This window comes from Myotis davidii, unplaced genomic scaffold (genome assembly GCF_000327345.1).
Source record: "Myotis davidii unplaced genomic scaffold, ASM32734v1 scaffold8, whole genome shotgun sequence".
NCBI lineage: Eukaryota > Metazoa > Chordata > Mammalia > Chiroptera > Vespertilionidae > Myotis > Myotis davidii.
Genome location: NW_006299520.1, coordinates 5,271,481 through 5,288,495, shown reverse-complemented (window position 1 = coordinate 5,288,495; position 17,015 = coordinate 5,271,481).

The window sequence follows — 17,015 nt, the reverse complement described above, 5'->3', positions numbered from 1 at the left end:
TTATTGAGGAATAGTTCTTACTTCCCTTGATTTGGCTCACCAATTGGTGTTTACATGAGTTTTGAAAATGGAAATCATCCACTCCCATGCAGCTTATTATATGACTTTCTTTAGGCTGTTTTCACTAACGTAATTTTATTATCCCCCCGTCTTGACTATTCAAGTGACCTACTATTTCAGAAAACTCTTGAGAAAGATTTAAAAGTTGCTAATGTGTTCATTGTTCATTACTAAAACCCCTACCTGCCCCGCCACCATGCTGACAAAGAGACCCTGTGACCAAACTTTAATCTGGCTTCTACTAGACTATGAATTTGACCCGTGTCCTTGGCTCATGTAGTCCAGTTTTTGCAAGAATCCTGCCATCTGAGATTTACTAAGAAACTCTACCCTTGGTATCTGATTACCGTCCATATCTGATCAAATCCCTTATCCCTCCCCCCGGATATCTTACCATTCTTGCCTGTCTTCAGCAAGAATCCAGTCAAGCTGGGTTAGGGGAATTCTCCTTATCCATGAAGTTTCTTCTTAGCAATTCTTCATCCGCAGACCCTCACCCTGCTCCTCGGCTATAAACCCTCACTTGTCCATAGTGTGTGCAGATGTAAGCTTCATCTCTCTCCCTGGCTTAAATATCTCCATTACAGTCATCTCTCTTTAATAAACTCTTCCTTATGATCTTTAACCAGTGTCATAAAAAGTAACCACCTTCTCACCAAAATTTTTAAGTAAACAGTGAATTTCAATCTATATGCTGTACAGATCAGGGGTAGGGAACCTTTGTTCTGCCAGGGGTCATTTAGATATTTATAACATAATTCACTTAATATAGATTTAATGTAATTCACTTCATATAAATTTAATATAATTCACTTAATATAAATTCATGTTGCTATGAAAAAAGCTCCTAGACTATTGACTTTTGAGTCCCACCTGCAGTTGCCTTGGCAGGGCCAGACCAAATGATTTCTCAGCCCACAGGCAAGAAGTTCCTCTCCCTGCTACAGACAGCATTAAATCATTGTTTATCCCTAAGCCTTTCTGAGAAATCCTTTTTTTAAAAATCCCTGTCTTGCTGTTTCCATCAATCCCAAGCAAGTTTTTCATGTCGCTGATGGTGCCTGTTCTCCCCCTGTAATGTGGGCACTCTGGGCTCCTGACTGAGAACTGGACGACATGGTGTGCTCATCATCTTTCTCTCTGTTCTTGTTTCTGTGGCAGTGTTGGTTAGACGTGTTCTCAACCACAAATACTGCTGTGCCACGTCTGTGCCAGCCAACGATCCAACAAACGATCACCCAACAAAAAGAGCAGGAGGACCTAACACTGGGAACAATCAGCCTGCGAACTTGAAACATGATCATGACGTTTTCTGTAGCAGCGAAGCTCTGTCCTCAGCTAGTAATGGTTTAGCTTGACCTCGGGATTAAGAATTGACATAAGGAGACCCTGAGAACCCAAACCATGTATACCCATACAGCTCCTATTAACATGTAACGTAATAGATACCACGTGTTTTATTTTATATGGTCTTAATATGTGATGCTCTTCATTTAAAAAACAGAACTCTATGTTAATCCATTGTCTTAATCAACCTGACTTTAAAATTATTGCTTGGAAAGATATAAGTTGCAGTAACTTAATTGTTCATTTCAAGAACTCCACAAAAACCTTAAAAAAAAGAGGCTGTTCAGCTTTTAATAGATGATATCAAGCAACCCGTTACTTTCCAAGGCTCTTAGAAACCTTATTTCAATCCCCTCACCTTGTAATTTCTATTCCCCTCAGCTATTATATCGTTATCCTTAACCAATCCTAAGCAAGCCCACAGACAGAAAGATGACCTAACTTAAAATAAGAGTCAACATCTCATAAATATGCTAATTTTGCCTTCCACATTCAGAGATACTAACAAGATTTTTATCGAGTCCATACTCTTTCACCATGAAAGAAAAATCTCAGCTTTGCCTTACCAACAGGTTGTATTTAGAGGGACTGACATTCAATAATTACTTATGGCACTTTTTCTCTGGGTTTAGTGAGGTATTTTTAATGTGGCTGGAGTATTGGTAACAAACAGCACCTTAGAGTTATATGGGATCGTGAACATAACCCAGCTTTAACACGTGGTGTCAACCATTACCTAAGTCTGGAATGGCCTTCTATCTGGTTTCCCATGCCTACTGCCTGGGTCTGCACCACCATCTTCTTGCTATCCCTTTGCCCTCATTTATTATTACTCATAGTTTTTATCACTATCTCAAATATTTGTTTCTTTATTTATTTTCTGACTCTTGCCAACTAAAGCTTAGCTCCAAAATAAGAGAAGACTTTCTGTTTTATTTGCTACTGTAATTCTAGTGCATAGTATAGGGTCTGATGCAAAGTAAGAGTTTAATATGACGAGTGAATGCAAAAATGAATTATATGGCATGTGGTAAATAAGGAAATAGGTGCAATGTCTAGAAATGGTGATTACTATAAAGTAGTCATTAAATAGGGGGAGGTAGAAAAGAGGGCGGTAGAACCAAAGAGATAGATTTAAATTTTAAGGACCTAGAGGGTATTACGCTGAGTAAGATAAGTCAGAGAGAAACAAAAATACCATAGGATTTAACTTATTTGTGGAATCTGAAGTACAAAATAAACAAACAAAATACACACAGAGAACAGACTGATGGTTGCCAGCAGGGGTGGGGATGGGTGGGGTTGGGGACTGGGTGAAAAAGGTGAAGAGATGAAGAAGTACAGATTGGTAGCTACAGAATAGTAATGGGGGTATAAAACACTACATAGAAAAGATAGTCAAAAATATTGTGATAACTATGCACGGTGCCAGGTGTGTACTGGAAATATTGGGGAGAACACTTTGTCAAGTATGCAACTGTTTAAACACTATGCTGTACACCTAAAACTAATACAAAATAATATTAAATGTAAATTAAATTTTTTTCAAAATTAAAAGAAAAACACCTTGTCCAAAAAAAAGAAAAAAGCATGATAGTGTGTGTCTCTAATAATGCTATTGTGTGGTATGTAAACAGATCCCTAATTATTTATAATTGATTCCTTAAGATAAAAATAAAATATATATTATTAAATGAGGACAAATAAATTTATATGACCTTCATTTTAATTAATGATCGTGTTCCTAATTAGTATATCACATAATATATTAAAGCTTTTAATTGTCTTCACTTTCAAAGAAATTATAAACCTCTTAGGCAAGTTTAATTTTGTCTCTAATTAGAAATTAGATATTACACAGGATTCTTCACAAATTATATTGTCCCTAAAAGGAATTATAAATTTCTTCTGTAATTAATAAATTCATAAATGAATACTGTGGATAAATTTAAAAAGCTGAGAAATAATATTATTGCATTTATTTATATGCCAAATATAAATGGTTAAATATTTGAGGGGGGGGAAAAAACACTTTATTCAAATGTTATCACTATTTTTCCTCTTATTCAATGTTCTAATTCTTGGCATGTGTGAAAATTCTTACACAAGTTAAATAAATAAGAGGAGAAATCAAATTATTCTACTTAAACAGAAATAAAAATTTGAAATTACATTAGGATATATTGTAATAGATGTTTACATTGGGAAGTTACTTTTGTTTGCAAATCTTCGTGTTGAAGTTAAAGATGTTTTCATGCAATGGGGAAATAAAAATAAACATTTTTAATTATAAAGTTAACATAGATGTTCAAAGTTTAGATTGTGGATATAAAAATATTAAAACTTCTTTCCCAACTAACAAACTATAGTACAAAAAATGTGAAAATAATAATAATTAAATATGCACCTCTGTAAACAAATGTCTCTATGGACAAGAATAGAAAATACAAGCAGCACAGGCTGATGTTCCATAGAGCGCTGCATGTGGGAAGCTGAGGGCAGGAGAGGATCTCAGTGCTAGTAAGAAGATGGGATCAAATTCAGTCTTGATGTGGTAAGAGATTAAGAGTGCATATTGCAGCCCTAGCTGGCTTGGCTCAGTGGATAGAGTGTCAGGCCGCGGACTGAAGGGTCCCAGGTTCAGTTCTGGTCAAGGGCACATGCCCTGGTTGGGAGCTAGATCCCCAGTTCGGGGCATGTGCAGGAGGCAGCCAATCAATGATTCTCTTCCATCATTGCTATTTCTATCTCTCTCTCCCCCTCCCTTCCTCTCTGAAATCAATAAAAATATATTAAATTTAAAAAAGAGTGCATACTGCATACTCATCTTAGAGGGCTAGAAAGAGAGAACAGGGGTAGGTGTTGGAATATTTCACCTGCCTACCTGAGTTTGTAGCTAATGATAGAAAGCTGCTTGTGACTGAGGGCAGAAGCATGGCCATGCATAGGTAATTGGGGCATGAGTTGTTCTGCATGTTGTTAAAGGATAACATATCTTGGTTGGTTGAGAAATCCAAATTGATTCATTAATATAAATCTCATTTAATGCCATATGGCCTAATGATCATTTTCTAATGATTTATAGCATATAAATCATTAGAAAATATATATTTAAAATAGAAGCTCACAAATAAGAACTTTAAGGTACATAAGTAAATTAACAAATTCAATAGTCAAAAGAACCATAATTAAAATAAAAAATAGGATCAATATAATAATTTGGAAACATTTTAGATAAATGCATTTAAATTTTAAATAGGTAAAGAAAAAAATTCATTAGTGATTCAAAAATAGAAGTTTATGAAATAACACCTTTTGGTTATAAAACTGAAAACTACCTAAATGACAACCAATAGAACACAAATTATGATATATTCAGAATATTTTCACTGTGGAAAGATATACAGTGATGAAATTATTATGCAATGCCTGAAATGTAGAAAAGGATCCTACATTTTTATCAGGGGGATCCTGATAATATGTTTTTTTTTAATTTAGGTGTAGATAATGTGCATTTTGGGGGGGGGGCAAATTCATCCATCTTTATTATTATAATATGTGCACATTTCCAGAATTATATACCTGAATAGCTTTTAAAATATTTTAAATGTTCATTTAATATTTAGAGTCACAATAACATATTAGGAAAACAAAATATAGTCACTGAAATTTTAAAAGCAATAAGTGGTCTACTTGAAAGACATGAGAGAGCTAACTGGGAAATTAGCAGTAGATGCTTACACAGTCCTTACTATGTGCCAGGCAATGTTCTAAGCATATTATACATTAACTCTAATCGTTAAAACAAACATTTATTATCCCCTTCTTGCAAATAAAGAAATTAAAAGACATAATATGTCTAAAGCACTCGGTAATTTTTAAACAGACAGGTGTAGCCTAAATTCATTCTTACTACCAGAGTTTATGCTCTTAACAACCAATCTGGATTTATTGCTATGCATTTAGAAGACTATAACTAGGAAAGTCACCAAGAAGACAAGAAGCATTATGTATCTTTTCATTCAACTAATAGGCACTGGGCACCTGCAGTGAGCCAAACCACTGTTCCAGGAGCTTGGGATGAATTAGTGATGACACACAAAAAAACAAACTAACAAACAAAGACCAATGTCTCTGCCCTCAGGGAGCTTATGAAATGTGGTAGAAAATATGAAAGAGATATGAAAAGACACTAATCGAATCATCTCTGCTGGGTGTGACTTCAAAACTCAGACACTCCTATACTAAGTATCCAATAACATTTTCAGAAAAAGAAAATAGACTGCAAAGACAGATTAAATGAAAAATTATATGGCTGAGAAAAATCTTAAATTTAGAATTGTTAATAAAAAAAATTAGTGATAATCTGTTCATGAAAAAAACAGAGAAATGTTTAGATCTTCATTTTTATTTTATACCTTTCTCCCTAATCTTCAAGCAAATATTTGATTTACTTCTATGTGATTTTTTGTTTGGGGGGAAAATTGTGTTATCATTTTCAAAATAATATTTACTTGTTTATTTATAATGAATTAGTGTCCTGGTGCACAAAATTCATGCACGGAGGTGAGGGGGTTCCCTCAGCCCAGCCTGCAGCCTCTCCAATTGGGGACCTCTTGGGGGATGTCCGACTGCCGGTTGAGGCCTGACGCCTGTGGGATTAGGCCTAAATCAGCAGTCAGACATCCCTTTCACAATCTGGCTAGCTCCTAACTGCTCACCTGCCTGCCTGTCTGATCACCCCTAACTGCCTCTGCCTGCCTGCCTGATTGCCCCTAACCCCTCTGCCCCTAACCTCTCTGCCTGCCTACCTGATCACCCCTAACTGCCCTGCCTTGCTGGCCTGATCTTGCCTCCAACTGCTCTCCCCTGCCGGTCTGATTGCTCTCAACTGCCCTCCCCTGCCAGCCTGATCTCACTCCCAACTGCTCTCCTCTGCTGGCCAATTTGGTTCTGATTGGTCAGTTTCTATGCCAGTCAGAGTAAAAAGCTCCGCCTCCTAGGCAGTGATTGACTCCTCACAGCACCCACATTTGGTTCTGATTGGTCAGTTCCTATGCTAGTCAACGTCAAAAGCTCTGCCTCCTAGACAGCCATTGGTTCTTTACAGCACCCACATTTGGTTCTGATTAGTCAGTTTCTATGCCAATCAACATCAAAAGCTCCGCCTCCTAGGCAGCCATTTGCTCCTCATAGCACCCAGATTCTGTTCTGATTGGCAAAGGGGTGATCAGAAAGGCAGGGGTGATCAGCAGCCCCGGTGGAGGCCTGGAGAGAAATGGAGGCACAGCTGCTGTCCAGGCATGGATGAAAAGAGAGAGGCAAGTGCTGATCTACAGCTGCCACAGAAGCTCCAGATAAGACCCTGCTTCTCTCTTCAGGCCTCTCTCTGGGCCTGATTCGCAGCCCCCTCAGCAGTAAGTGCTGGGTCACCTCACCTCAGCCGCAGTGCTGACTGCAGGACTTCAGATTGGTCTGCCTCTGGTTGTAAGGGGTTGTTATGGACCCAGGGACTTTATATGTTAGGATGGGAATCATTTCATATTACATATTTTTTTCTATAAAGCCATTCTATTAAGCCCTAACCAATTCTAATAAATATTTCTAATTATATGTAAAACTAGAGGCCTGGTGCACGAATTCGTGCATGGGTGGGGTCCCTCTGGGTGGCCTGCAGGGATTGGGCTGAAACCAAGTCCAACACCACCTGCAGCTCCTACCTGCCACTCCCGCTCATCCGGCCCCACTGTACCTGCCATGGGCTCACGCCCAATCAGTCCCAATCGGGAGAGGCTTGTGCTACTGTAGCCATGAGCCCTGCACTGGCACCCTTCCATGACCCCTGGCTCTGGTGCCCTCCCAAGACGAGTGGCCTGTGGGTTAGGGCTGAAACAAGCTCTCTGACATCCCGAGGGTTCCAGATTGTGAGAGGGTACAGGCCAGGCTGAGGAGCCCCACCGGTACACAATTGGGCCGGGGAGGGGCCACAGGAAGGCTCCAGGGAGTGTCCGGCCCATCTCACTCAGTCCCAATTGATCGGCTTGACCCCAGCAGCAAGCTAACCTACTGGTCGGAGCATCTACCCCCTGGTGTTCAGTGCACATCATAGCGAGCGGTTGAGCAGCTGTAGTATATCATTAATTTTTTACATTTTGATTGGTCGGTTGTTATGCCTTTTGGTCTACTTGCATATTACCCTTTTATTATATAGGATATGAGACTCTATGGACTAAACTATCAAAATTCTCAACAATTTGCTAGTTTCTCACTTTTTTTGCCTATTTCATTGGTAGGTTAAAAGATAAGTTAATTATGGTTTTTGGCTACCAAGAATTTTTGAAGAGTGCTATTTTATTTGGAGAATTCTTTACCATATTCTTCTTCCTCACCAAGGTACAGATAAATAATTTACTTTCTTAGTATAAGCTGAAGCCATAACTCAGGGGAAGAAGTTAAGTTTTTCAAATCTGACATACCTTTCTTAGATAGTTAAATATATTAAACCATAATTTATGTATAATAACATGCATTCATTTAAATATAGAGGTCTAAATAAAGGTTTAAAACTGTGTAACCACCACACCAATCAAATTAATTTCCATCACCAAAAAAAAAGGTTTCTTTTGGAATAAATTCACTAAACTTCCACTTCAAGCATATGATTATATGATTAATATTCAATGTAGATTAATTTTGCCTGTACCAAAATTTTATATACATGAAATTGCAAAGCTCTCATTTGTGTCTGATTTAGTTTCTTTCACTTGGTGAATACATTTCTTTCACATAATATTTCAGAGATTATTTTGTCGCATATATTAGCAATACATTTCATTGCTGAACAATATGGCTATGCACTTTGTTTTGAACATTTGAGTTGTTTCTAGTGTTTGGCTATTAATAGGGAAGCTTTGTGAGCACTTCTGTATAAGTGTTGTTTTATTGACATTTAAACAAAATTACCTTGGGAGTAAAATGTATTTAGGAGTACATTAACTTGGACACATGGTAAGTATATGCTTAACCATATAGGAAACTGCCAATGTGTTTGTAAAATTTGGCACTCACACTGGCAATCTATGAATCCCAGTAACTTCTTCTCTTAGTCAAAACATGCTAGTGTCCATTTCTTAACATTTAACCATTCTAGCTAACAAATCTAATTTTGTTTTTACTTTTTATATTCCTGATGATTAAAATCTTCAGATTGTTTTTTCTTTTTAGGTTTTAGTAAGTCCCCTCTGATGTGTTATCTTCTGCCTACTACAACTGTCTTCCTATTCTAACTTTGCTTAGAACTTTGTTCTATGAGAAAATATATCGGAGTTTGATTTCAAATATACTCAAATGTATGTCACTGCTTAACTCAGGTTTCTCCAAATAAATATATGTCTTTTATATTACTTATACATAAGGTCGCTTGGCAGTATTAAAAGAAATAATGGTTGAAAATGTCCTAGAACTGAAGACGAACATCAATCCGGATAGTGATGGAGTACCCAAATAATGAACTGGAAGAATAACTACAATTCTGTACACAATGTTGTGAAACTAATGATATAAATATACCTTAACAGCAGCAACCATTAAAGAATATATTACAACCAAAGTAATAATAGTGCTAATAACATAAGACTTCTCAACACACTCATTAATGTCCATACAACTGTTAAGTAATATTTGCAATATGTTGAGGGTAAGCAACTATCAAAATAGAATTATGTATCCTATAATAGATCACTCAAGAGTGAGGGTAAAATAATGACATGTTCGAACACAGGAAAACAGCATTAATCATGGATCATTATTTAAGGAGATGAAAAAAAACACACAAAAATGAATATATAGCAATAAGAAGAAAATTAAATCTAGAAGGAAATAGTGGGCAGTAGTTAGTGAGGGTGAACAGAATAAGTGGTAAACATTATTGAAAACTCAATATAATGAAGTTTGTCATTATTATTGATAATCATTTGATTATTGTTTTGAGTGATTGCATTGTGGTAAGTAAATGCAAACTCAATCAAAAAATTACTTTGATTTTCTTTTTACTCCTACTTCCAGTTTCTTCATGCATTACTTTACATAGTATAAAGCAAAGTATTATACTTTGGGAAGCAGCTTTGTTTTGTTCTTTACTAAAAGGGTGTGGGTTGTATGCTTAGAGCACACAATGGGGCAATATGACGAAATCAGAGCTTTCTGAAAGTTTAAGATAAATGTGGGATGTGTTCAGTAACTTGGAAAACACAGGATTAGGATCATAGTCCTTATTTACACTTAAATAAGATGTCCCAGAAAGATAAGAAGGCTGTAGTATATTCAGAATAATAGAAAAAGTAACTGTATTTGATATTTTTGTATTGATACAGGTATGTATGAGGATAAAAGAGTTCAGGAATCTGATAAATTGTAGCTTAGAATAGTATATGAAGCACATACTCATTCTGGCTTCAATATAATTTTTGAACTAAGAAATGGAAGATTTATGATAGGAACTAGGACAAATGTGCTGAAATGGAGAAATCCTTTTCCTCTGGAACTATAAAACTACCACCGAGACTGGTACCACCTTCCCACCATGTCCTCTACTGTGCATCTATCTTGTCCTTGAGAATAAACTTTATAAAATGAAACTCAACACATTTTCATTTGATTTATAGCTTTGTATAGTATATATGGATTCTTTTGCTAACGCGGTTACCTATCTACCAAATATTTAACTTAACTCTCCTCTGATACCCTGTGTCAAGAGAGGTTCAAAGAATATGTTCAATATTAGCACCTGAAGTCTCTAATAAAATTATCAAGCCCAGATATAAATATTTAAATCCATGAAAGTTTTATAGTTTAAGTACTAAGGTATTCAATAAAGCACAGTTGTTTTATTTATTTATTTATTTATTTATTTATACACACACACACACACACACACATATATCTTACCTAATAATAGACAAACATGTAAATTGACTGTCCCTCCACTACACTCACCAATCAGGAGAGTATGCAAATCAACCCAATAAAGATGGCAGTTAATTTGCATATGTAGGTGCAAAGCAGCAGAGTGAAGACTGGAGGCTCCGGCTGGAGCAGCGAAGGCCTGGGTATCGGGTGTTGGAGGAAAACCAGTGCTGGCAGCCAGTGGGAGGGAAGGACTATTGCACGAATCTCATCGTGCAATGGGCCTCTAATATATATATTATATATATACTAATAAAAGGGTAATATGCTATATACACTAATAAAAGGGTAATATGCTAAATATGCTAATTAGACTTGGAGACCTTCCAGATGTCCTTCCGTACAAAGCCATGGAGGCGGGGCTGAGGCAAAGGTGATTAGGGGCGATCAGGCCGGCAGGGGAGGGCAGTTGGGAGCAAGCAGGCCAGCGGGGGAGGGGAGAAGTTGGGGGCGAGCAGGCCAGCAGGCAGAGTGATTAGGAACAATCAGGAAGGCAGGCAGGTGAGCGGTTAGGAGACAGCGGTCCCGGATTGCAAGAGGGATGTCCGAGGGGTTCGAGATTGGAGAGGCCGCAGGCCGGGCTGAGGGACACCCCCTCCCCCGGTGCAAGAATTGTGCACTGGGCCACTAGTGTCTATATAAAGAGAGAGAGAGAGAGAGAGAGAGAGAGGGGGGGGGGAATTGGTGGGGCGATCGGGCCCTGCTTGCACCTGTGTTGGCCTGGTGCCACCCATTCACTTGCTCCAACACCCCGCTGTGGTCCCATTCTCATTGGCGCCCATCGGGGCTGGCAGAGCCTTCACTGCTACCTGCTGCCAGCACAGCATCACCAATACCCACCATGCTCCATGCTGCCACCTGGTGGTCAGCACATGTCATAGTGAGCAGTCGAACTTTCGGTTGAGGGGACAATTTGCATATTATGCTTTTATTATATAGGATACATATTAGTCTTATTAATCTGTAATGTGTTCTTTGAAGAATTTCCTTGTGTTTTGCTAGAGATTTTTTTAAAAATGTATTTGGTTAGGTGTTAACTCAAGAATATATTCCAATAGTAAGAGGGGCTCAAATTAATAGATTCATTTTACTTTGGGTAAAATGAATGAAACCATAAGAAAATAAAAACATACTGATACTCCAATATAAACGAATATCACAAATCTTTAATGCTAATTGATTTTAAAATATCTGGAATTTTCTTTGCCATCACCAATGTTTTCCTGAGTAAGAGCTGTTACAAGTGCCAGAAAATTTCACTCATATATGGAATCTAACAAACAAAATGAACTAACAAGGAAAAGAGAGACAGACCCATAGAGAGCAGGCTGACAGCTGCTTGGCAGAGGAGGGAGCTGGGAAGGGGATGGAAGGACTGAGCAAAAAAGAAAAACACACATGGATACCTACAACAATCTGGTGACTTCTGGGTGGGGGGAGGCGAGTAGGGGTGGTGGAGAAGGGTCTGGGGGGGTAGGTAATTGGTGATGGAAGGAGACTTGACTGGGGGTAGTGAAATACACAATACAGTGTACAGATGATGTGTTGTAGAATTGTGCACCTAAAACCTGTAGAATTCTGGTAACCAGTGTCACCCAAATAAATTCAAAGAAAAGGAACAAAAATTAAAATTAGAACATTGAAAAAAAAGAAAGAACTGTTTTGTTTCATATTGGCATTAAGTGAAAATATGTCTTCCCCTGAGTTCTTCTGCCACTCTTTCATATGTAAATGAAAGTGATCTAATGTCAGATTCTTGAGTGTTTGTTGTCAGCAAATCAAATAAATGCAATGCACCATGGAGGATAACATGAATCTGTGGGCAGAGGTGAGTGTTTCTCTAACATCGGATATTGTTTGCAGAAAAATATTTATTGCCACTTTTATTGGTATATAATTAGTCGTGACAGCAAACACGTGCAGGTATAATCATTTGTCTTTGCCAAAGTTTAATACCATTTTGGCATTTTTATTTACAAAAACTGTGCTGAGTGATCAAACAGCTCTAATAAATGAGGAAAAGCAACTTGGAATGCACACATAGTTATTGTGAAGTCTAGATTTCATAATATTTTAGCAAAAAATATTTTCACTAATAGTATGATACAAGAGATGCTAATATACCACAGCCAGTTCCTTATACTTGAGGACCAGGAAAAACCAGCATATTAAACACAAGCAGAGATTTTTCTCCTTCACTAATGCCACAGCTATTTACACGTTTCTATTTTGAGCACATGTGCTCCAGAAGATGACTGAATCTTATAAAAACAAAAGCCAGGCAACATTAAAGCTTCACAACATAACTGTAAGCGAATCTCTGAGTTTTTTTGTTTGTATATATTTCCCATATTTAATATAAAAATCGCATTATAGCAACTGAAAAATTATCCTACTGGACCACTATCTTTCCTCCCCCCACCCCCATCCCCTCAAATCTTACATGATACTCTCAGAGGAGTCCAATTTTCAGCTATTTTTGAAATGGCGAAATTTCAAAAATCTTAGAGCTTTGTTGTACTGGGCTAGATATTATCCTCTAAATAATAGGATTGCAGTGAGCTGGAACAATCCCCTACAGTGGATGCTTTAGCAAATACACTATTCCCTGAAGCACAGTTGGAAATGCATCTAGCAGTCAGGGAAATCCACAGAGATTATAGCTAAGGTTTTATATTGTCTGTGCCCAGGCAGACAAACACTATCATACGTACTTGGTAACTTCTGGTTTTTAACCAAATTTCCTCGCTATGGTGAGAAAAGTTGAACAGTAATGAATTTTTTTTAGATATGAATTTAGTATACTACCCAAATGGTCATATCGATTCAATTCTTCCTGGGTGGGATGGGCTTAAATATAATTGTGCTAATGGGTTTCCTCTGGATTCTGAATTTCCTGAGATTAAAGATGTTTAACCACAGAACAGGTGACCATTTGAAGAAGATTTTATAGCTGAGATGCAAGTGCTTGGCCTAGTACTAGATGCACTTTAAAAATCCAACACTTAATACCAGTTTTTGGAACACTATTCAACTGTCCATGAAGCAGAAACTTAGAAAAGAAGCAAATCAGTGCACATTAGAAATACCTTTTCTCTCTTTGATTTCTCAACTATAGTTGCCTTAATTATTGTTTCAACAAATATTTATTGAGCTGCTACTGTTTGTCAGGCAATGTATAAGACACTGTGTTTATACCTGTAAATAAGATACACATTGTCCCCGATTTTATGTAACTTAGATCCAATGGAGAATATTGATTTCAAAGGCATAAGTTCATGAATAATTATTGATTACACTTGTGATAATTCAAATACTAAGAATAGGATATATGAGTATCTATATAAGGGGACCTGATTTTGCTTATTGGGAATTGGGGAAGGCTTTATCTGGTTTGAGAATATTCCAGCTCAATGCTGACATGGGATTTAGGAAGTGCCCAAGTAAGTATGAGGACAGTAATCATACAAGGGCACCAAAGCAACTAAATAAAGTGTTTTGGTCAGGCAAGAATGAAATATAGTTAGTTGAATAAGGTTAGGACTTACAGATAAAGATATTAACGGAAAGTGATGTACCAAGACAACTCTCCCATATGCATTCTATATGGTTGTTAGTAGGATATAACATCATGAAAAGAAAACAGCTTTGAAAGAAAATGGATATATACTTGAATGTTACCTATTCTCCTTACTAGTTCTGTTACGTTGGGAAACACCTATTTTCTCTCACACTAATTAAGGTTCAAAATAGACTCTTTAGCCCTAGTCAGTTTGGCTCAGTGGATAGAGCATTGGCCTGCAGACTGATGGGTCCCAGGTTCTATTCCGGTCAAGGGCATGTACCTTGGTTGCGGGCACATCCCCAGTGGGGGGTGTGCAGGAGGCAGCTGATCTATGTTTCTCTCTCATCATGTTTCTAACTCTCTATTCCTCTCCCTTCCTCTCTGTAAAAAATCAATAAAATATATATTTTAAAAAACGCACAAAATAGACTGTTTACAGGGTTGTTGTTTAGAGGTAATCTGAATGAGAGATAATCTGGGTAAGATTTTTTGACAAACAATGTTTGGTTAGAGGCTGCTATAATTAATGGTACTGTTATTAATACAATTATTTAATGTCAAGAGCTCATTTCAGAGCAGTAACAAAACCAAATGATGAAATAGCTTCCTTCTGCTCCTCTGTTACTGAACAATTAATTTTGCATACTTGAAATCCTTTCCCACATGCCCTTGACATACAGGTAATATTCTCATGTTTTTCTAGACTCCACTTTCTTATTATTGTATGAACTAACTTTCTAACTTGGATGAGCAATGAGATTCCTGTCCCTAGAAGGGTATGTAGATATGAGGAAGGCAGAAAAGGTCCCAGGCATTCCAAATCGTAAAACTCAACCCTTTTGTGCAGCTGTTCAGTGATTAGTTTTGCAGGATGTGAGACTGCTTTTCATAACAGACATATGCATGTACCACTAGAGGCCATGAGACACCTCTGTAAATAAACAGATCTGCATACCAATTAGCAAACTAAACAATTAGCAAAAGTAGGTGATGACAGCTGGAGCAAATAAATTTTTCAGTGAGGTTTTCAAATTTGGAGGGAGGATAACGAAATACTGTATATTCTTTTTTATGTTTGAGTTTCTATGGAAATAACTAATTTGGTAAAGCATTGTAAAGCAGTTTCAAACTATGAAGTGATATGAGGTACAGTTTTTCTTTTGAGGCACTGAGAGTTAATATGACTTTCTTGTAATCATAGAGTAACTTAAAATGAATAATACAATTGCATTCTGCCTTAAGCAGTAGGCCATGAGAAAAATAGTTTATAAAATGAAAATAAATAGTTATAAGAAAAACACAAAGAATTAATAGGAAAAAGCAAACTGTTTTGAAAATCTTTCTATTGTTACTTGAACTTCTGTTTGTAAAAAATTTTGTTTCCATTCCAATGACATTGTGTATAAACATGATACATGTGCAAATGAATGCCAAAAAAATCTTTGATTTTAACTTCTGAGTTTCAATTTTAAATTTACCTGAAGGCTTATTTGTAGTTACTTGATTTCCAAAGCTTCAAATTAAATATGCTTCTAATTAATATGATTATAATTTCATCTTGAAATTGCATTTTATTGACAATTGAATGCCCATAAAAACTAGCAGGGGATCTACTGATAAAGGAAACATGAATTCATTAAGTGTTCCACATTGAAGGAAAATATAACTTCATAGTAGTGTCTCAGAAGTAGGCTGGAGAATTTAAACATTTTCTCTCTCTCTCTCTCTCTCTCTCTCTCTCTCTCTCTCTCTCTGTCTAGGCTCCAGTGAGTTAAGGCAGGTCTTTCACAATGGGAGCTTGCTTTTCATGGAGGCAGGGCAGTTGTGAGTATTCCAATTCAATGGTTTGCTTCTGTCTTGCAGAAATGTAGTTTTTCCATTTTTCTTTCCCCTTAACACATGAATTGCCACAGGGTACTTATTCCTTTTTGTTTTTTATTGTTTTTTTCCAGAATCTATATTTATAATACTTAACTTTTATTGTATTTCTGTACCTTCAAGGTGTTCCTGCCCTTAACTTTGCCAATTTGGCCCTGGCCGGGTGGCTCAGTTGTCTGAGGCATCTTCCCATGTACCAAAAATGTGGCGGGTTCGATTCCTGGTCAGGTCACATATCTAGGTTGCAGGTTCGATCCCCACTCAGGGTGCGTATGGAAAGCAACCAATTGATGTTTCTCTCTCACATTGATGTTTCTCTCTCTCAAACCAATAAAAACACATCCTTGGTTGAGGATTTTAAATAAGTATGTCTGTTTATCTAACACATATTTTAAATTTTATTTTTTATATTTTGTATTTATGCCCAGACACGTTTCTCTTAGAATTTTTAGATTTAGTGTGGACGTAATCATTCTAACTGACTTCCCATGTTGAGTCTTTGTAGTATTTATTCTAAGCAGTATTTGGTAAAACTGGAGGAGAACTTGGTCTAAGGAAAATTTTGTACCACTACTGGTAAGATCCTGCTTACTTTTCTCAACATTTTTCGATTTATGACATTTTTTGATTGTGCATGGTTGAAACAACATATATTTCTAGCCCCATATTACTTAATAGGATTGTTCCCTCTAATTCTTTTTGACTTTCTGTTCCCCAACATGGTAGAGCTTCACTACACACTTGCACTGATTATTATTCAGATAAAACCTCAAGAGTATTCCTCTTCAGATCTCTGGAGCCCCTTCTCTGTGATGCTCTATTTTTTTTTTTTTTTTTTGGCGCCTTGCTTTATGAACTTCTGAATTTTTTTTAGACTGGTTTCTATGTCACTTAGTTAAATGAGCTATTCTGGTGTGTACATTTGTGAACTTTATTACCTTACTCAAATTAAATTGAAATCCAATTCAAGTCAACATATATTGATTATGGTTTCTTCTGTGAACACGACTTCATGAGAACATGTATATGATAAAGGATGCCCTGTCTTATTTCATACTCAAGTGAGAGTTGGTTCACCCTCCAAGACAAATCTAGTAAGGCCTCAATTAACCCCTTCCTCACTATAATCCACATTTTCTATTTTCTGAATTCTGTTAGTTCCAAGTAACTATTGAAGGGTAAATCATTTCTTTGCTCAGAT